The following is a 22,900-nucleotide window of genomic DNA, read 5'->3' on the forward strand; positions in this document are numbered from 1 at the left end:
CCAGGCTGGCCGGACCTCACCATCACTTGTGATCTGTACCCTGGACTGTGGCTGCATTCTACCAGTAAAAGGTAAAGAGACTGCAAGCTTGTGTCCTCAAATTCTTTCCGGCACTACATCATTTGTCGTCTTTGCCTACTATCCTGGGAGCCCTGGGGACTAAGCTTCACCTGTCGGAAAACATACCATTCCTGCTGCAATAACATCATCCCTAGTGGACCCCTTTTAGCAGCGTTGGTCATCCCTGACTGAATACCACAGGTGGCATCACAAACAAACTTTATTCTTTATTCACAACAACCCCTTTAAAGACCTTCCCTTTCACTTGGATGCCCAGGGCCATGGCCCGGGTCGCTGCTACACGGTATCGAGTATCTCCTAGGCCCTGGCAGGCACTCCATAAACCATGTATCTCTTGGCATTCCTATCCCACCACACAGAAAAGGCAAGAGAGTTGAGGTCCAGACTTACCACTGTACTTCACATGCCACAGAGTAAACACACCAAAATATGGAGTGTGCACACTGGGTATAGATGAGATGCTAGTGGAAAAAAGTGGGATCACATGATACAGTAGAAAGTGTTTACTGCTCACTCAATTAATGCAAAAGTATGAAGTTTATTCAAGTGGTGCAAGCAATATAAAGAATTATATAGTGCACTTTGGTTGTGTCTGTGTCTCTCCATAGCAAAAAGATTTTGCTAAATCGAAATGTAACAAAGATGGTTACAACCAAGGACCACTTGTACCACTTGAATAAACTTCATACTTCTACATTAATTGAGTGTGCTGTGAATATAATCTTTCACATGCCACAGAGGCTGCCATTTTGAAAGCAAGTGGCACCAAGCTGAGTTGGCAGTGATAGGCAAACAGAGGTAATTACCTCACTGAAGAGCAAAGCTATGTCAGGAGAACCAAAGTGCTGTGAGGAGCGCAAACTATGAAGATGCCAGTAATGCAGAGACTGCCAATTACGGTCAGCGGGAGTGACAGAAGCTACTGAACCCGGACTAGTCTCAATGAGTAAACTCCTCACTGAACTCATCCTGGTTCATAAACATATATATGGCTTCTGAAATTAAGTATATTTTACTCAAAAATATGCAGCTGTATAAAATAATAAATACATTGTTGCAATCAGCAAATGAAGGACAAAAGGTCATGTTCTCAGCTTAGAGGAATTGGAGGACCTCACAGGTTCCCTTTAAAAAAAGTATTTTATTTAGTAACATAATAAAATAGTTAGCAAGGCCGAAAAAAGACATTAGTCCATCCAGTTCAGCCTATATTCCGTCATAATAAATTCCCATATCTACATCCTTCTAAAGATCCTAATAACTGTAAGATACAATATTGTTACGCTCCAGGAAGACATCCAGGCCTCTCTTGAACCCCTCAACTGAGTTCGCCATCACCACCTCCTCAGGCAAGGAATTCCAGATTCTCACTGCCATAACATTAAACATTCATCTTCTATGTTGGTGGAAAAACCTTCTCTCCTCCAGAAGCAGAGAATGCCCCCTTGTGACCATCACCTTCCTTGGTATAAACAGATTCTCGGAGAGATATTTGTATTGTCCCCGTATTTACTTATACATGGTTATTAGATCACCCCTCAGTCATCTTTTTTCTAGACTAAATAATCCTAATTTTGCTAATCTCTTAGCAAAATCTTAATTTAGCACCTCTCTTACTTCAATCTGACCTTACTTTGTTCATGGAGATGAGCTGATGGACACCAGTTGCAATGCTTGGTAGCTATAACAGGATAAGTACATGATATTTACGAGGCAACAGTCCAACTATGCGCCCCACAGCACCTCCCCACACTCAATGTCAGATTGGGTGAAAGAGAGAAGTACTGCACAATCCCTTTAACGGAAAAAGACTCTATGACAAAATTTTACAAGTACTTTTTTCCAAGAAAGCATCTTCATAATAAATCTTGGACAATTAGCAGGTTGATGGAAAGAGGTCTTACCACTCTTTTCCAAATTAATTCCACACTTCAGCCCATGTATTCAGTGTAATCTGATTGATTAGTTTAATAAATCAAACCTACCTGCAGATAATCCATTTAGGCTTTTTAATTAAACACAATTATCACAATTTGTTCTGCTGCCTGCCAGCCTGCAAGTGGAATTTAGGCTGATGAGGGGAAGAAATTCAGTCATGTTTATCTTTAAAGCTGAAAACGAGGTAGAGTGTATTAAAAACATTCTTGTGTAAAGCATTGCATGGAATAAGGAATTAGCAAAAATCCATCTATCTCCACTCATAGTCTCATACCTCGTTTTTATAAATCCTGTGCATAACATTTCAGTATCGAATATTATCAACATGATTCAAATTACTTAAAAAGATGGTTTTAAAAAAATTCCAGGATGTAAAGCTCGGTGTTATAATAATGTCTCTGGCTCCAATTATATTTCTGATGGAAAAAGAAAACAAGCCAAACTCAGTTTAGAGAAGTAATTTGCATACAAAAACAACCTCACTTGTAGTAAAGAGTACGTATTCGTGGGAAATATGATACATTCTCTGTAAACTAACTGGTGAATGTTGTTTTAAAGGCCAGAAAAGTTATTTATTCCTGCTTTATTTCATAGGAAAAATCTCTGTCATAGGCAGTAAATATTGCAATTTTATATTACTGTATGTATTTTGATAAACCCACTCAACAGTTTTAGGACGTCTTCATACTCAATTATTTTTAATTGCTTTCTTAATATATTTTATTTTCTATCATTTTATGATTTTGAATTCCCATAGAGGAGCCAAGATACAGATTGGTCCACAGGGGAACAGGTGAATTCCTCAGTGGGCACCTGTGCAGGAGTTGGCCACCTTGAGCAATAGTTGGCAGAATACGCTTGAGTCACTATACAGGCAGGATCTCATCTCTCATCAATCATGCAACATACTAACTGTTTTTTTATTATGTGGAAACACAGGTAAATTTGCAAATGAGTATAATGTGATACATGCAAGTAGTTGAACAGCGTGCCCCCAGAGTCAATTTTAATGGTGGGCCCTTGGCACCCCAGACGGACACTGGAGTAGCCTAAGAAAATAAGCACCATACATAGAGCATGCTACACTTAGAAAAAAATATGATGACCTGGAGGTCAAGGTCACAGAGTCTGGAGGAAGAGTGGAGAGGCACACAATCCAAGCTGCTTAAGGTCTAGTAGGAAGTTTTTACAATCAGTGATGGTTTAGGCTGTGTGCACACGTAGCAGATTTTTTGCGTTTTTTTTGCGGTTTTTCGCTATAAAAACGCTATAAAACCGCGAAAAAAACGCTAACATTAAGCATCCTATGTAACAGATTGCAATCCGCATTTTTTGTGCACATGCTGCATCTTTTTACTGAGCGGAATCACAATCCAGAAAAAAACGCAGCATGTTCATTAAAATTGCGGAATCGCAGCAATTCTGCACACATAGGAATGCATTGATCTGCTTACTTCCGGCACGGGGCTGTGCACACCATGCGGGAAGTAAGCAGATCAAGTGCGGTTGGTACCCAGGGTGGAGGAGAGGAGACTCTCCTCCACGGACTGGGCACCATATAAGTGGTAAAAAAAAAAGAATTAAAATAAAAAATAGCGATATACTCACTTTCTGGCGGCCTGACCTTCTCAGAGGCTTCCGAGGTGTGTGTGAAGGACCTGCGATGACGTCGCGGTCACATGACCGCGATGACGTCGCGGTCACGTGACCGCTACGTCAATGGAAGGTCCTGAACACACAGCATTAGGAACGGAAGCCGCTGAGGTCTGCAGGTGAGTATAACCTTTTTTTTTATTTTATTTTTTTATTATTTTTAACATTCTATCTTTTACTATAGATGCTGCATAGGCTGCATCTATAGTAAAAAGTTGGTCACACTTGTCAAACACTATGTTTGACAAGTGTGACCAACCTGTCAAACAGTTTTCCAAGCGATGCTACAGATCGCTTGGAAAACGCTAGCACTCTGCAAGCTAATTATGCTTGCAAAACGCTAGCTTTCTGCGGGTATATGCATGCAAATTCTGCATGCGATATACCCGCGGCAGGAGGCGCAGAATTGCCGCAGAAATTTCCGCGGCAATTCTGCTACGTGTGAACTCAGCCTAAGGGAGCCATGTCATCTGCTGGTGTAGGTCCACTGTGTTTTATCAAAACCAAAGTCAGCGCAGCCATCTACCAGGAAATTTTAGAGCACTTCATGCTTCCCTCTGCTGACAAGCTTTTCGGAGATGGAAATTTAATTCTCCAGCAGGACATGGCACCTGTCCACATTGCCAAACGTACCGACACCTGGTTTAAAAACAACAGTATCACTGTGCGTGATTGGCCAGCAAACTTGCCTGACCTATTGTCAAGAGGAAGATGAGACTCCAGGCCAAACAAGGCAGACGAGCTGAAGGCTGATATCAAAGCAACCTGGGCTTCCATAACACCTCAGTAGTGCCACAGGCTGATCACCTCCATGCCGCGCCGCATTGATGCAGTAATTGATGCAAAAGGAACCTCGACCAAGTATTTAGTGCATTTACTGAGCATACATTTCAGTAGGCCAACTTTTCAGATTTTAAAATCATTTTTCAAGCTGGTGTTATAAAGTATTCTAATTTACTCAGATCATGACATTTGAGTTTTCATTGGCTGTAAGCCATAATCATCAACATTAACAGAAATAAACACCTGAAATACATCACTCTGTTTGTATTGACTCTATATAATATATGAGTTTCACTTTTTGTATTGAAGAACTGAAATAAATTAACTTTTTGATGATATTCTAATTTTGTGAGAAGCACCTGTATAAAAAACTGAAAACATACAGAAAGCAAACTCACCAAAGTAAGTCACCGTGGTTGTTCAGATGAACATTTTTACACATGGATCAATTGTCTGCTTGAAAATAAATCTCAGCATGAACTACCTTGATCTGTATTTCAGATCTGACTCCATTATAAAACAATGGGTGTTCAAAAAACACGTACACATTATCATCCACATATCATGCGTTTTTCTTTTACAATGTTTTTATTGATTTTAATTTGATGAAAAAAACGAAGAACAAAATTCAACAATAAAATCTTACAAACTAAATATCTGGTGGCACAGGTTATTCCATACATGAAGAGTTATTCCATATATGAGATGTTACTACAATGATTTGATGAATTATAAGATGAATCAGTCTCCATTTTGATAAGAATCCTGTGACTTTGTTAAGACTCAGAGTAATTGTCCTTTCTTGTAGACAATGTTCGCATTAATGCCATTAATAATTTCAGTATTTGTTGGAACTTCTGATTTTCTCCAATAATAAGCAATTTTCATTCTTGTGGCTTTCATGTAATGGCTAATCACTGTATTTTGAGTAAACTGGAAATCATCCAAGGATTGTTTGGCTGTTAATGAAATTTTATATCTACAAATTCTTGATAATATTGAACTCATTGCTTCTTATAAAGAAAGGCTCACTTCACAGTCCCACCAGATACAGTATGTTTCATATCTACATTAGGACTAGAGCAGTGCCAACATGTTATGTGGCAATCCTCATTCATCTTTGCCAGCCTACCTGTTATATAATAACATCTGTATAGAATTTTCCAAGGATTTTCTAGGCGGTTGATAGACTTAGATGTTTTGGATGTTAAAGAGAAAGAGAACATTGCAGATTTAGGCTTGCTGACCATTTCTGTATACGAGGAAACATTAAATTGTCATTGCAACCAATGAATGTTTTGTAACTTAAAGAAAGACCTTTTAGGTCACTATAGGAATTTTTAATCACTCTGAAGAGTTGGGTTGATGGACCTACAGATGAAAATTTCCATTTATTAAAAATGTTGACGAGAATGTTAAAGGAGTGAATGTCCTTTTCAGGAATCTTGTACTTTTCCATTATTTGGATAAAGGGTAACAGTTTTTTCCCCATCAACTTGTCACTTACATGAATGACATCTCTGTCAGTCCAGGGCTTAAGGTGTAACACTGATGAACAGTTTCTGAATGTCTCAATATGTATTTAAGTGTTTAATTGAGAATCTCCCCATTACAAATGAGTAAAAAGAGTAGGTAGAAGCACATTTTCCCCATAATACTTTTCTACTAACACCCAATCTTTAGATACAACTCCCATCCACAGATAACGTAGTTGTTCCACCGCACACACTCTATGGTAATGTACGATGGAGGGGCAGCTCACACCTACATTAAATGTGTGTTGTTACATAATCTTAGCTTGGAGTCTGGCTTTTTTATTTTCCCAAACACACCTGAGCATAATAGAAAAAGTAATTTTAAACATTTCATGTGGACATGAACAGGTATGTTTTTAAACATATAGCATATCGATGAACATTTTGATTGAGGCTATTGGTTTCAGTCAGGAGATGTCGTGTCCAGAGATTGGTGCAAGGTTTCTTTTTTTTTTTAAGTCTTCAATTAGTTTTCAATATACGGTATTAATTGATGGAAATGTCAGTACTATACCAAGATATTTAATCTTTCTGTTCTCCCATTGGAAGGGTTAAATGCTGTAGTGCATTTTGATCTGTTGGTTTCAGTCAAGCCTAAATTAAGCACCGGACACTGTAAAAATAAGTCTGACGAAAGGTCTCCAGCACCTTCATAGTCTGAAGGAGAGACTGTGGCAGATCTTAATGACGTAGGATAACATTTTCCATGAGTAATCCTGTTTTATGATGTGCATCTCATAGTTGGAAACCTGAAATGTATGGGTCAGACCTTATGGCTTCTGCCATGGGTTTTATGGCAGGAGAAAAAATCATAGGGGAGAGTGGACACTAATGCCTCATTCCATTGTGTATTAGACATTCTTCGGATAAAAACCCTGATGTAAAGGCAAAGGCAGATGGTGAGGAATATGGGGCAAGGATAACTCTAACAATATTTCCTGATAAGTCGAATCTTAGCCGTACCTACTCCAGGTAACCACAGTGTGCCAAGCTCAAACACCTTTTCCGCATTCAAGGAGAGGAGCAAAGAAGGTATTTATTCCCTTCTGGCCCTATTGGATATGATCGAAGATCATTATTGTGCCATCTAAAGTTTTTCTTTTGCTAGCAAACCTCGCCTGATCATTATTGATTGGTGCTGGGAACTAGTTAGAAAGTCTTATTGTCAAAAGCTTAGAATAAACCTACATATCTAAGTATAATAAAGAGATGGGTCTGAAGTTGGTGGGATGGTCTGTGAGTTTTCCAGGTTTGGATAATGTTATTATTTGTGTCTGTAAGTTTTCTTTTTAAACCTTCCCTTCACAAGTGAAATCTGTGAACATCAAGGATAGATAAGGGATTAATATAGCATTATATATCTTATAATATTCATTAATAATCCCATTGGGTCCAGGAACTTTATTACTTTTAAAAGGTTCAATATTATTGGATATTTCCAATGAAGTTATGGGTTCATTTAGGCTATTTAATTGGTCTCCAGTTAGTTTAGGTAAGAATACTTGGGTCAGAAAAGTATTAATGGACTCAATGGTGGGTTGAGGACTTTTCAGATCGGTTTGTAGATTATAAATATTTGTATAATATTCTGCAAAGGTGTCTGCTATAATTTTATGCACACAAAAATGTTAGATCTTCCTCAGTGTTTTGGATTCAAGTTTCATCAGAATTTAGCCACTGTGTAAGTTTTAACCATCAGTCTTTCATGAATGATTTTCTTGTGTAAAAAATGAAGTAAATAAATTCTAAAGTTCCTCCTATACATTACAATGTTAATCACGGACAGTAGGGTTGAGCGACTTTCATTTTTTTAAGATCGAGTCGGGTTTTGCGAAACCCGACTTTGTCCAAAGTCGAGTCGAGTGAAGTCGGCCGATTATCGCGAAAAGTCGGGGATCGACCGAAACATGAAACCCAATGCAAGTCAATGGGGAAGCCTAGTCGGCAGTGAGTGGAGGCCAGGAAAACACCTACAGTGCCCATTTTAATGCCAAAAACATCCATTCTTGTTTCTGAAGCTTGTCAATCTTAATTAACTTTATAATAATTGTAATATAATAATAATAGTTGGGCATTGGAAATTGGGGGTCATTTGGCAAAAGTTGTGGGGGGTAGGGTTGGTTCAAGGTTTTAGTGGGCCCAGGAAACGTGGACTATGTCACGGCGGTGGAGCAGTGAGAGGTAAGTATTTCAACTTTGCAAGTGCTGTGATCCTGAGCAAGCAGGGAGGCCCACTCGTTCGCATTGGCACTGGCACAGGGCCCCTCAAAGTACGGTGGTGTGTTTGCACGGCGGGGGCGCCTCCCACCGGCAGCGACACTTTTGCATACTCTGAGGGGCCCTGTGCCTGTGAAATCGCCAATGAGTATGCCCCCCTACCTGTTGAAGAAACCTGCACTTTCATCTGCACCTTCCTCTTTGTCCCTGTGTAAGGTGGTATAGTATGCGGGAAGGGGAACCTGACTTTCAGCAGGGTCAGATTGTGGCTGTGTAGCGTGCAAGGGGAATGTAGTGGTCTGGGTCAAAGTACCACAAGACTCATCTAGCACCGGCTGGGCAATGGGCAGGATGAGGCGGAAACACTGATATAGGCCCAAATAATAAAGTGGGTAAAATGCAGGTGATAAATGGTAACAGGACTAACCAGGTGGCATTGCTTAGTTCAGTGGAGTAGAAAACCCAGGATCGGCAGACAGACACCATTAGTAGGGCCGAACCACACTAGTAGGCCATATGCAGTTTAATATTACAAATGAAGGCCGAAAGCCTGAAGATTAAAGGTCAGGAAAATAACACAGGACAACACCAAGGTGCGGCACACACCGTTACTAGGCCCAACCAAAGTAGTAGGCCAACTGCAGTTTAATTATTTAAAATGTAAGCCGAAAGCCTGAACATTGAAGGTCGGGACAACAAAACAGGAGAAAACCCAGTAGCGTCTGACACCGTTTTAAGGGTCCAACCACACATTTTAAAAACAACTACTTAACGAGAGCTTTAAGATTGAAGCTCAGCTTTATACAGTGGAGGACAACACCATGGAGCGGCACACACCGTTAGTAGGCCCCAACCACCAATTTTTAAAAACAACTACTTAATGAGAGCCTGAAGGTTGAAGCTCAGACAAGGAAACCTGGAGGAGAACACCCAGGAGGAGGAGGACACCCAGGAGGAGGAGAACACCCAGGAGCGTCAGACACCGTTAGTAGGCCCCAACCACCAATTTTTACCAACAAATACTTAATGAGAGCCAGAAGGTTGAAGCTCAACTTTATACAGTGGAGGACAACACCAGGGAGTGGCACACACCGTTAGTAGGCCCCAACCACCAATTTTTAAAAACAACTACTTAATGAGAGCCTGAAGGTTGAAGCTCAGATTTATACAGTGGAGGACAACACCAGGGAGCGGCACACACCGTTAGTAGGCCCCAACCACCAATTTTTACCAACAAATACTTAATAAGAGCCAGAAGGTTGAAGCTCAGCTTTATACAGTGGAGGACAACACCAGGGAGCAGCACACACCGTTAGTAGGGCCCAACCAAAGTTGAAGGCCAAATGCAGTTTAATATCTGCTACTATAGGCCGAAAGCCAAAAGGTTGAAGCTCAGCTTTATACAGTGTAGGACAACACCAGGGAGCGGCAGGCACCGTTAGTAGGCCCCAACCACCAATTTTTACCAACAAATACTTATACTTAATGAGAGCCAGAAGGTTGCAGCTCAGACAAGGAAACCTGGAGGAGAACACCCAGGAGGAGGAGAACACCCAGGAGGAGGAGAACACCCAGGAGGAGGAGAACACCCAGGAGCGTCAGACACCGTTAGTAGGCCCCAACCACCAATTTTTACCAACAAATACTTAATGAGAGCCAGAAAGTTGAAGCTCAGCTTTATACAGTGGAGGACAACACCAGGGAGCGGCACACACCGTTAGTAGGCCCCAACCACCAATTTTTACCAACAAATACTTAATGAGAGCCAGAAGGTTGAAGCTCAGCTTTATACAGTGGAGGACAACACCAGGGAGCGGCACACACCGTTAGTAGGGCCCAACCAAAGTTGAAGGCCAAATGCAGTTTAATATCTGCTACTATAGGCCAAAAGCCAAAAGGTTGAAGCTCAGCTTTATACAGTGGAGGACAACACCAGGGAGCGGCAGACACCGTTAGTAGGCCCCAACCACCAATTTTTACCAACAAATACTTAATGAGAGCCTGAAGGTTGAAGCTCAGACAAGGAAACCTGGAGGAGAACACCAAGGAGGAGGAGAACACCAAGGAGGAGGAGAACACCGTTACTAGGCCCCAGCCCAAGTAGTATGGCAACTGTAGTGTTACATTTAAAAATGCTTAATGAGAGCCTGAAGGTTGAAGCTCAGACAAGGAAACCTGGAGGAGAACACCAAGGAGGAGGAGAACACCAAGGAGGAGGAGAACACCGTTACTAGGCCCCAACCCAAGTAGTATGGCAACTGTAGTGTTACATTTAAAAATACTTAATGAGAGCCTGAAGGTTGAAGCTCAGACAAGGAAACCTGGAGGAGAACACCAAGGAGGAGGAGAACACCAAGGAGGAGGAGAACATCGTTACTAGGCCCCAACCCAAGTAGTATGGCAACTGTAGTGTTACATTTAAAAATACTTAATGAGAGCCTGAAGGTTGAAGCTTAGACAAGGAAACCTGGAGGAGAACACCAAGGAGGAAGAGAACACCGTTACTAGGCCCCAACCCAAGTAGTATGACAACTGTAGTGTTACATTTAAAAATACTTAATGAGAGCCTGAAGGTTGAAGCTCAGACAAGGAAACCTGGAGGAGAACACCAAGGAGGAGGAGAACACCAAGGAGGAGGAGAACATCGTTACTAGGCCCCAACCCAAGTAGTATGGCAACTGTAGTGTTACATTTAAAAATACTTAATGAGAGCCTGAAGGTTGAAGCTCAGACAAGGAAACCTGGAGAAGAACACCAAGGAGGAGGAGAACACCGTTACTACGCCCCAACCCAAGTAGTATGGCAACTGTAGTGTTACATTTAAAAATACTTAATGAGAGCCTGAAGGTTGAAGCTCAGACAAGGAAACCTGGAGGAGAACACCAAGGAGGAGGAGAACACCAAGGAGGAGGAGAACACCGTTACTAGGCCCCAACCCAAGTAGTATGGCAACTGTAGTGTTACATTTAAAAATACTTAATGAGAGCCTGAAGGTTGAAGCTCAGACAAGGAAACCTGGAGGAGAACACCAAGGAGGAGGAGAACACTGTTACTAGGCCCCAACCCAAGTAGTATGGCAACTGTAGTGTTACATTTAAAAATACTTAATGAGAGCCTGAAGGTTGAAGCTCAGACAAGGAAACCTGGAGGAGAACACCAAGGAGGAGGAGAACACCAAGGAGGAGGAGAACACCGTTACTAGGCCCCAGCCCAAGTAGTATGGCAACTGTAGTGTTACATTTAAAAATGCTTAATGAGAGCCTGAAGGTTGAAGCTCAGACAAAGAAACCTGGAGGAGAACACCAAGGAGGAGGAGAACACCAAGGAGGAGGAGAACACCGTTACTAGGCCCCAACCCAAGTAGTATGGCAACTGTAGTGTTACATTTAAAAATACTTAATGAGAGCCTGAAGGTTGAAGCTCAGACAAGGAAACCTGGAGGAGAACACCAAGGAGGAGGAGAACACCATTACTAGGCCCCAACCCAAGTAGTATGGCAACTGTAGTGTTACATTTAAAAATACTTAATGAGAGCCTGAAGGTTGAAGCTTAGACAAGGAAACCTGGAGGAGAACACCAAGGAGGAGGAGAACACCGTTACTAGGCCCCAACCCAAGTAGTATGGCAACTGTAGTGTTACATTTAAAAATACTTAATGAGAGCCTGAAGGTTGAAGCTCAGACAAGGAAACCTGGAGGAGAACACCAAGGAGGAGGAGAACACCAAGGAGGAGGAGAACACCGTTACTAGGCCCCAACCCAAGTAGTATGGCAACTGTAGTGTTACATTTAAAAATACTTAATGAGAGCCTGAAGGTTGAAGCTCAGACAAGGAAACCTGGAGGAGAACACCAAGGAGGAGGAGAACACCGTTACTAGGCCCAACCAAAGTAGTAGGCCAACTGCAGTTTAATTATTTAAAATGTAAGCCGAAAGCCTGAACATTGAAGGTCGGGACAACAAAACAGGAGAAAACCCAGTAGCGTCTGACACCGTTTTAAGGGTCCAACCACACATTTTAAAAACAACTACTTAACGAGAGCTTTAAGATTGAAGCTCAGCTTTATACAGTGGAGGACAACACCATGGAGCGGCACACACCATTAGTAGGCCCCAACCACCAATTTTTAAAAACAACTACTTAATGAGAGCCTGAAGGTTGAAGCTCAGACAAGGAAACCTGGAGGAGAACACCCAGGAGGAGGAGGACACCCAGGAGGAGGAGAACACCCAGGAGCGTCAGACACCGTTAGTAGGCCCCAACCACCAATTTTTACCAACAAATACTTAATGAGAGCCAGAAGGTTGAAGCTCAACTTTATACAGTGGAGGACAACACCAGGGAGTGGCACACACCGTTAGTAGGCCCCAACCACCAATTTTTAAAAACAACTACTTAATGAGAGCCTGAAGGTTGAAGCTCAGATTTATACAGTGGAGGACAACACCAGGGAGCGGCACACACCGTTAGTAGGCCCCAACCACCAATTTTTACCAACAAATACTTAATAAGAGCCAGAAGGTTGAAGCTCAGCTTTATACAGTGGAGGACAACACCAGGGAGCAGCACACACCGTTAGTAGGGCCCAACCAAAGTTGAAGGCCAAATGCAGTTTAATATCTGCTACTATAGGCCGAAAGCCAAAAGGTTGAAGCTCAGCTTTATACAGTGTAGGACAACACCAGGGAGCGGCAGGCACCGTTAGTAGGCCCCAACCACCAATTTTTACCAACAAATACTTATACTTAATGAGAGCCAGAAGGTTGCAGCTCAGACAAGGAAACCTGGAGGAGAACACCCAGGAGGAGGAGAACACCCAGGAGGAGGAGAACACCCAGGAGGAGGAGAACACCCAGGAGCGTCAGACACCGTTAGTAGGCCCCAACCACCAATTTTTACCAACAAATACTTAATGAGAGCCAGAAGGTTGAAGCTCAGCTTTATACAGTGGAGGACAACACCAGGGAGCGGCACACACCGTTAGTAGGCCCCAACCACCAATTTTTACCAACAAATACTTAATGAGAGCCAGAAGGTTGAAGCTCAGCTTTATACAGTGGAGGACAACACCAGGGAGCGGCACACACCGTTAGTAGGGCCCAACCAAAGTTGAAGGCCAAATGCAGTTTAATATCTGCTACTATAGGCCAAAAGCCAAAAGGTTGAAGCTCAGCTTTATACAGTGGAGGACAACACCAGGGAGCGGCAGACACCGTTAGTAGGCCCCAACCACCAATTTTTACCAACAAATACTTAATGAGAGCCTGAAGGTTGAAGCTCAGACAAGGAAACCTGGAGGAGAACACCAAGGAGGAGGAGAACACCAAGGAGGAGGAGAACACCGTTACTAGGCCCCAGCCCAAGTAGTATGGCAACTGTAGTGTTACATTTAAAAATGCTTAATGAGAGCCTGAAGGTTGAAGCTCAGACAAGGAAACCTGGAGGAGAACACCAAGGAGGAGGAGAACACCAAGGAGGAGGAGAACACCGTTACTAGGCCCCAACCCAAGTAGTATGGCAACTGTAGTGTTACATTTAAAAATACTTAATGAGAGCCTGAAGGTTGAAGCTCAGACAAGGAAACCTGGAGGAGAACACCAAGGAGGAGGAGAACACCAAGGAGGAGGAGAACATCGTTACTAGGCCCCAACCCAAGTAGTATGGCAACTGTAGTGTTACATTTAAAAATACTTAATGAGAGCCTGAAGGTTGAAGCTTAGACAAGGAAACCTGGAGGAGAACACCAAGGAGGAAGAGAACACCGTTACTAGGCCCCAACCCAAGTAGTATGACAACTGTAGTGTTACATTTAAAAATACTTAATGAGAGCCTGAAGGTTGAAGCTCAGACAAGGAAACCTGGAGGAGAACACCAAGGAGGAGGAGAACACCAAGGAGGAGGAGAACATCGTTACTAGGCCCCAACCCAAGTAGTATGGCAACTGTAGTGTTACATTTAAAAATACTTAATGAGAGCCTGAAGGTTGAAGCTCAGACAAGGAAACCTGGAGAAGAACACCAAGGAGGAGGAGAACACCGTTACTACGCCCCAACCCAAGTAGTATGGCAACTGTAGTGTTACATTTAAAAATACTTAATGAGAGCCTGAAGGTTGAAGCTCAGACAAGGAAACCTGGAGGAGAACACCAAGGAGGAGGAGAACACCAAGGAGGAGGAGAACACCGTTACTAGGCCCCAACCCAAGTAGTATGGCAACTGTAGTGTTACATTTAAAAATACTTAATGAGAGCCTGAAGGTTGAAGCTCAGACAAGGAAACCTGGAGGAGAACACCAAGGAGGAGGAGAACACCGTTACTAGGCCCCAACCCAAGTAGTATGGCAGCTGTAGTGTTACATTTAAAAATACTTAATGAGAGCCTGAAGGTTGAAGCTCAGACAAGGAAACCTGGAGGAGAACACCAAGGAGGAGGAGAACACTGTTACTAGGCCCCAACCCAAGTAGTATGGCAACTGTAGTGTTACATTTAAAAATACTTAATGAGAGCCTGAAGGTTGAAGCTCAGACAAGGAAACCTGGAGGAGAACACCAAGGAGGAGGAGAACACCAAGGAGGAGGAGAACACCGTTACTAGGCCCCAGCCCAAGTAGTATGGCAACTGTAGTGTTACATTTAAAAATGCTTAATGAGAGCCTGAAGGTTGAAGCTCAGACAAGGAAACCTGGAGGAGAACACCAAGGAGGAGGAGAACACCAAGGAGGAGGAGAACACCGTTACTAGGCCCCAACCCAAGTAGTATGGCAACTGTAGTGTTACATTTAAAAATACTTAATGAGAGCCTGAAGGTTGAAGCTCAGACAAGGAAACCTGGAGGAGAACACCAAGGAGGAGGAGAACACCATTACTAGGCCCCAACCCAAGTAGTATGGCAACTGTAGTGTTACATTTAAAAATACTTAATGAGAGCCTGAAGGTTGAAGCTTAGACAAGGAAACCTGGAGGAGAACACCAAGGAGGAGGAGAACACCGTTACTAGGCCCCAACCCAAGTAGTATGGCAACTGTAGTGTTACATTTAAAAATACTTAATGAGAGCCTGAAGGTTGAAGCTCAGACAAGGAAACCTGGAGGAGAACACCAAGGAGGAGGAGAACACCAAGGAGGAGGAGAACACCGTTACTAGGCCCCAACCCAAGTAGTATGGCAACTGTAGTGTTACATTTAAAAATACTTAATGAGAGCCTGAAGGTTGAAGCTCAGACAAGGAAACCTGGAGGAGAACACCAAGGAGGAGGAGAACACCGTTACTAGGCCCCAACCCAAGTAGTATGGCAACTGTAGTGTTACATTTAAAAATACTTAATGAGAGCCTGAAGGTTGAAGCTCAGACAAGGAAACCTGGAGGAGAACACCAAGGAGGAGGAGAACACCATTACTAGGCCCCAACCCAAGTAGTATGGCAACTGTAGTGTTACATTTAAAAATACTTAATGAGAGCCTGAAGGTTGAAGCTCAGACAAGGAAACCTGGAGGAGAACACAAAGGAGGTGGAGAACACCAAGGAGGAGGAGAACACCCAGGAGCGGCAGACATCACTAGTAGGCCCTAACCAAACTAGTAGCCCAAATGCAGTTTCCTATTTTTTAAAAAAGCCCGAAAACCTGAATTGAGGACAATTTTAATTAGGGACTGCAGACAGACTTAGTAGGCTGTCCCCTGTGGACCATGCATCCACCACATTAACCCATTGCGCCGTAATGGACACGTAACCTTCCGTGGCCATGCCTACAGGTCCATACGTCTGTTGTCAGGTGCACCTTTGTACTCACAGATTGCCAGAGTGCATGGACAAAGCGGTCTTTTACATGCTGGTGGAGGGTTGGGATGGCTTTTCTCGCAAAAGAAGTGTCGACTGGTTAGCTTGTAGCTTGGTACAGCGTAGTCCATCATGGCTTTATTAATATTAAATAAAATATATAAATAGGCTCTATGAACTTTTAAATAGGTTCCAGGGGTACACGGGCAGCATTGGTGTGGTCAGTGGAGGACTATTGGAAGGAGGGACCGCAGACAGACTTAGTACGCCTACAATTAAAAAAAGTGGCTATATGCACTTTAAAATAGGTTCCAGGGGTACACGGGCAGCATTGGTGTGGTCAGCGGAGGACGATTGCAAGGAGGGACCGCAGACAGGCTTACTGGGCCTAAAATAAATAAAAATAGGCTCTATGCAGTTTTAAATAGGTTACATGGGTACACAGGCAGCATTGGTGTGGTCAGCGGAGGACGATTGCAAGAAGTGTCTGACACAGTTAGTACTCCCAAAAAAATAGATGTTAATGTCTCGCAAAACAACAAAACAAAAAACAAATGTGTGGCATACTTAGGTACAGGGGTGGGCTCCTCTGCTGAGTTTCAGACATAGTAATTTGGCACTAAGTATTTACTGGTGTCAATATAGGACACTGACCCAGACTATTTTAACTAGCATCATAGATGTCAACAAATTGGTATTGTCAGTGCCAGGCATTGAATGATGTCAGCGCATAGACTAAACATTGGTGGAGCTGTGAGAGATAATTTTGCACGTGGTAGAGCACAGTTTGAGCTGGAGGGGGGTGAACTCTCTTGTGGCCGGCGGTACCATCCTAGGGCACCTCATGTTACAACGGTGTGTCTGACGTTGGGTGCGCGCCACCACCGGCAGAGACACTTTATTGTACTATGAGGGACCCAGTGGCAGTGCCATCAACCAAAAGCGGGCACACCCACCTCTTCAGACAAACGGCACTCTAACGGGTGCTTGCGCCAAGTGGCGAGACCACGGCCCCGTGGGGGGAGTTTTCCCATTAAGGGAGGTGTAAACATGTCGTATGCTGGACAAACAGCTGCTGCAAATTAAGAGATTGGAACACTCAGTAAGACCAGTCCACAAGCAAGACCTTTTTATAGGAAAGCTAGGTGTCAGCCGGGAAAGGTGGGGCAAAATAATTTGAAATCCAGGAGTGGTTCATTTTAATGAAGGTTAGATCATCCACATTTTGGGTAGCCAGACGAGTCCTTTTTTTGGTTAATATTGAACCAGCAGCACTGAATACTCTTTCTGATAGCACACTAGCTGCTGGGCAAGCAAGCTCCTGCAATGCATATTCTGCCAATTCAGGCCAGGTGTCTAATCTGGATGCCCAGTAATCAAATGGGAATGACGGTTGAGGGAGAACATCGATAAGGGATGAAAAATAGTTAGTAACCATACTGGACAAATGTTGTCTCCTGTCACTTTGAATAGATGCTGCAGTACCTGTCCTGTCTGCGATCATTGCGAAATCACTCTACAACCTGGTCAGAAAACCCCTCTGTCCAGCGCCACTTCTGATTTGTGCACCTCTGACACCTCTGCCCTGTAGCCCCCTGGAGCTCGTGTGAGAACCATCACCGGCGCTGTGTGCTGGGAATGCCTGAATCAAATGGTCTACAAGAGTTGCTTGTTTGGTTGGTAATATTTGTTCGAGGTTCTCATGTGGCATAATATTTAGCAATTTGCCTTTATAGCGAGGGTCAAGGATGCAGGCCAACCAGTAATCGTCATCAGTCATCATTTTAATAATGCGTGGGTCCCTTTTGAGGATACGTAAGGCATAATCCACCATGTGGGCCAAAGTTCCAGTTGTCAAATCTGCGGTTGTGCTGGTTTGAGGGGCAGTTACAGGCAAATCTACGTCACTTGTCTCCCTTAAAAAACCAGAACCCGGCCTTGCAACGCCACTAATTTCTGTTGGCCCAGGAGAAGCTTCCTCATTAAAAAAGTACTCATCCCCATCATCCTCCTCGTCCTCCTCCTCCTCTTCGCCCGCTACCGCGTCCTCTACACGGCCCTGACCAGACAATGGCTGACTGTCATCAAGGCTTTCCTCTTCCTCGGCTGAAGACGCCTGCTCCTTTATGTGCGTCAAACTTTGCATCAGCAGACGCATTAGGGGGATGCTCATGCTTATTATGGCATTGTCTGCACTAACCAGCCGTGTGCATTCCTCAAAACACTGAAGGACTTGACACAGGTCTTGCAGCTTCGACCACTGCACACCTGACAACTCCATGTCTGCCATCCAACTGCCTGCCCGTGTATCCTCCCACAAATACATAACAGCACGCCTCTGTTCGCACAGTCTCTGAAGCATGTGCAGTGTGGAGTTCCACCTTGTTGCAACGTCGATGATTAGGCGATGCTGGGGAAGGTTCAAAGACCGCTGATAGTTCTGCATATGGCTGGAGTGTACGGGCGAACGGCGGATATGCGAGCAAAGTCTGCGCACTTTGAGGAGCAGGTCGTGTAACCCCGGATAACTTTTCAGGAAGCACTGCACCACCAGGTTTAAGGTATGAGCCAGGCAAGGAATGTGTTTCAGTTGGGAAAGGGCTATCGCAGCCATGAAATTCCTTCCGTTATCACTCACTACCTTGCCTGCCTCAAGATGTACAGTGCCCAGCCATGACTGAGTTTCTTTCTGCAAGAACTCGGACAGAACTTTCGCGGTGTGTCTGTTGTCGCCCAAACACTTCATTGCCAATACAGCCTGCTGACGCTTGCCACTAGCTGTCCCATAATGGAACACCTGGTGTACAACAGTGGCAGCTGCGGATGGAGTGGTTGTGCGACTGCGGTCTGTGGATGAGCTCTCGCTTCTGCAGGAGGACAAGGAAGAGGAGGAGGGGGGGCGAACGCCTACAGCCAGCTGTTTCCTAGACCGTGGGCTAGGCAGAACTGTCCCAATATTGCTGTCCCCTGTGGACCCTGCATCCACCACATTCACCCAGTGTGCCGTGATGGACACGTAACGTCCCTGGTCATGCCTACTGGTCCATGCATCTGTTGTCAGGTGCACCTTTGTAGTCACAGATTGCCTGAGTGCATGGACGATGCGGTCTTTAACATGCTGTTGGAGGGCTGGGATGGCTTTTCTAGAAAAGAAGTGTCGACTGGGTAGCTCGTAGCGTGGGACAGCGTAGTCCATCAGCGCTTTGAAAGCTTCGCTTTCAACTAACCGGTAGGGCATCATCTCTAATGAGATTAGTCTAGCAATGTGGGCGTTCAAACCCTGTGTACGCGGATGCGAGGATGAGTACTTCCTTTTCCTAACAAGAGTCTCATGTAGGGTGAGCTGGACTGGAGAGCTGGAGATCGTGGAACTAGCGGTGGTGCCGGTGGACATGGCAGACTGAGAGAGGGTTGGAGATGGTATTCTTGCCGGTGCCCTACGTGCAGTGTTTCCTACTACGAACCTGGTGATTCCCTGACTGCTTTGGCCTGGAGATGAAAGCTGCACAGATACTGCAGGTGGTGTGGGAAATGGTGGGCTTACAGTGAGGGAAGGGATGTAGCGTTGCTGACTAGCTTCATTGGCCGAGGGTGCTGCAACCTTTAGGGACGTTTGGTAGTTAGTCCAGGCTTGCAAATGCATGGTGGTTAAATGTCTATGCATGCAACTTGTATTTAGACTTTTAAGATTCTGACCTCTGCTTAAGGTAGTTGAACATTTTTGACAGATGACTTTGCGCTGATCATTTGATGTTGTTTAAAAAAATGCCAGACTGCACTCTTTCTACTATCAGATACCTTTTCAGGCATTGCAGACTGAGCTTCTTTAACCGGATGGCCACGCTGTCCTCCAACTGGTTTTGGTTTTGCCACGCGTTTTTGGCCAGATACGGGCCCGGCCGATGGAACCTGTTGTGATGTTGATGCCTGCTGCGGCTCCTCCTCCTCCGCTTCAGAACTACTGCCGTCTGCACCCTGTTCCCCCAATGGCTGCCAATCGGGGTCAACAACTGGGTCATCTATGACCTCCTCTTCTATCTCGTGTGCAACTTCGTCTGTGTCACCGTGTAAGCCGGTGGTATAGCGTTCGTGACGGGGAACCATAGTCTCAGCTGGGTTTGATTCTGGCTCAGTACACTGCGAGGGCAATGTTCTGGTCTGAGTCAAAGGAACAGCATAGTAATCTGGCTGTGGCTGTGCATCAGTGCACTCCATGTCCGATTCAACTTCTAATGGGCATGGCCTGTTAACTGTTTCACTGTCTAACCCAGGAACGGTATGTGTAAAGAGCTCCATGGAGTAACCCGTTGTGTCGCCTGACGCATCCTTCTCTCTTGTTCTGGGTGAAGAAGACAAAGAAGCGACTTGTCCCTGACCGTGAACATCCACTAACGACGCGCTGCTTTTACATTTAGCACTTTCAGAAGAGGAGGCAAAAGAGCTAGAGGCTGAGTCAGCAAGGAAAGCCAAAACTTGTTCTTGCTGCTCCGGCTTTAAAAGCGGTTTTCCTACTCCCAGAAAAGGGAGCGTTCGAGGCCTTGTGTAGCCAGACGACGAACCTGGCTCAACAACTCGAGACTTAGGTGCTGTATTGCTTTTACCACGACCACCTGATGCTCCACCACTACTATCATTACCAGCTGACAATGACCGCCCACGGCCACGACCTCTTCCACCAGACTTCCTCATTGTTTGCAAAATGTAACCAAATTAATGGTATCTGTTACTGTAAAACAACTTATTAGGTGAACTCAAACTTCTGTAGGATTTATATATACCTTTATAGGTGGCTGTATTATGGTTCTCAATGGCAAGAGAACATAGCCCAGCAAACATAAGTACTAGCTCTTGGAAGGATGGAAACTAAACTGACCATGAACTAAACCTGCCGCACAACTAACAGTAGCCGGGTAGCGTTGCCTACGTTTTTTATCCCTAGACGCCCAGCGCCGGCCGGAGGACTAACTAATCCTGGCAGAGGAAAATATAGTCCTGGCTCACCTCTAGAGAAGTTTCCCCGATAGGCAGACAGAGGCCCCCACATATATTGGCGGTGATTTTAGATGAAATGACAAACGTAGTATGAAAATAGGTTTAGCAAAATTGAGGTCCGCTTACTAGATAGCAGGAAGACAGAAAGGGCACTTTCATGGTCAGCTGAAAACCCTATCAAAATACCATCCTGAAATTACTTTAAGACTCTAGTATTAACTCATAACATCAGAGTGGCAATTTCAGATCACAAGAGCTTTCCAGACACAGAAACAAAACTACAGCAGTGAACTGGAACAAAATGCAAAAACAAACGAGGACTAAAGTCCAACTTAGCTGGGAGTTGTCTAGCAGCAGGAACATGCACAGAAAGGCTTCTGATTACAATGTTGACCGGCATGGAAGTGACAGAGGAGCAAGGTTAAATAGCGACTCCCACATCCTGATGGAAACAGGTGAACAGAGGGGATGATGCACACCAGTTAAATTCCACCAGTGGCCACCGGGGGAGCCCAAAATCCAATTTCACAACAGTACCCCCCCCTCAAGGAGGGGGCACCGAACCCTCACCAGAACCACCAGGGCGATCAGGATGAGCCCTATGAAAGGCACGGACCAGATCGGAGGCATGAACATCAGAGGCAGTCACCCAAGAATTATCCTCCTGACCGTATCCCTTCCATTTGACCAGATACTGGAGTTTCCGTCTGGAAACACGGGAGTCCAAGATTTTTTCCACAACGTACTCCAACTCGCCCTCAACCAACACCGGAGCAGGAGGCTCAACGGAAGGCACAACCGGTACCTCATACCTGCGCAACAATGACCGATGAAAAACATTATGAATAGAAAAAGATGCAGGGAGGTCCAAACGGAAGGACACAGGGTTAAGAATCTCCAATATCTTGTACGGGCCGATGAACCGAGGCTTAAACTTAGGAGAAGAAACCCTCATAGGGACAAAACGAGAAGACAACCACACCAAGTCCCCAACACAAAGCCGAGGACCAACCCGACGCCGGCGGTTGGCAAAAAGCTGAGTCTTCTCCTGGGACAACTTCAAATTGTCCACTACCTGCCCCCAAATCTGATGCAACCTCTCCACCACAGCATCCACTCCAGGACAATCCGAAGATTCCACCTGACCAGAAGAAAATCGAGGATGAAACCCCGAATTACAGAAAAAAGGAGACACCAAGGTGGCAGAGCTGGCCCGATTATTGAGGGCAAACTCCGCTAAAGGCAAAAAAGCAACCCAATCATCCTGATCTGCAGACACAAAACACCTCAAATATGTCTCCAAGGTCTGATTCGTCCGCTCGGTCTGGCCATTAGTCTGAGGATGGAAAGCAGACGAGAAAGACAAATCTATGCCCATCCTAGCACAGAATGCTCGCCAAAATCTAGACACGAATTGGGTTCCTCTGTCAGAAACAATATTCTCCGGAATACCATGCAAACGGACCACATTTTGAAAAAACAGAGGAACCAACTCGGAAGAAGAAGGCAACTTAGGCAGGGGAACCAAATGGACCATCTTAGAGAAACGGTCACACACCACCCAGATGACAGACATCTTCTGAGAAACAGGAAGATCCGAAATAAAATCCATCGAGATGTGCGTCCAGGGCCTCTTCGGGATAGGCAAGGGCAACAACAATCCACTAGCCCGAGAACAACAAGGCTTGGCCCGAGCACAAACGTCACAAGACTGCACAAAGCCTCGCACATCTCGAGACAGGGAAGGCCACCAGAAGGACCTTGCCACCAAATCCCTGGTACCAAAGATTCCAGGATGACCTGTCAACGCAGAAGAATGAACCTCAGAAATGACTTTACTGGTCCAATCATCAGGAACAAACAGTCTACCAGGTGGGCAACGATCAGGTCTATCCGCCTGAAACTCCTGCAAGGCCCGCCGCAGGTC

Source organism: Ranitomeya variabilis, chromosome 3, assembly GCF_051348905.1.
Source record: "Ranitomeya variabilis isolate aRanVar5 chromosome 3, aRanVar5.hap1, whole genome shotgun sequence".
NCBI classification, from domain to species: domain Eukaryota; kingdom Metazoa; phylum Chordata; class Amphibia; order Anura; family Dendrobatidae; genus Ranitomeya; species Ranitomeya variabilis.